This window comes from Leiobunum rupestre, chromosome 8, assembly GCF_980474605.1.
Source record: "Leiobunum rupestre chromosome 8, qqLeiRupe1.1.hap1, whole genome shotgun sequence".
Lineage (NCBI taxonomy): Eukaryota > Metazoa > Arthropoda > Arachnida > Opiliones > Sclerosomatidae > Leiobunum > Leiobunum rupestre.
This window is the reverse complement of record NC_143391.1, coordinates 33,724,197-33,724,701: the sequence shown is the minus strand read 5'-3', so window position 1 is coordinate 33,724,701 and position 505 is coordinate 33,724,197.

Below are 505 nucleotides of genomic sequence, written 5' to 3'. Positions count from 1 at the left end.
TACTTACGGAGTTTTAACCAATGAGCCATTGTTAGATACCAAGAGGGGGTTATTTTCTTAAAGCCGAAGTGAGTCTTCTTTCGATGATTAGAGAGAGATCCTTCTCGTCACCTTATAATATTCCGGCCCCCCTTTTTCCACGAATTTCATCCGGACGGGGAAAGCTGGAGAGGCGGTTCCTTTTCCAAAAATGCGTAGGTTCCCAAAGCGTGTTGCTCTACGCTAAACTTCACCCCTATTGGTCGAATCTATATCATGGTGGTTATACGAATCCGCCACAGGTGTATAGAAAATTTTACAATCTGCTCAATTTTTATCTATACAAGATTCTTTGCCCGTGTAGTAAAAGGGGATCGTGTAATAGACGGTGTAAAAAGATATTAGGGTGTTGATTATCCTCCGGGATTCTATGGCTTTATGGAATCTTCGCGATCAGTTGACGCAAACCGGAGTTCAACTAGGACGTAATTGTCGTCCGATATTAGTGCTGGTTTAATTAGGGAGA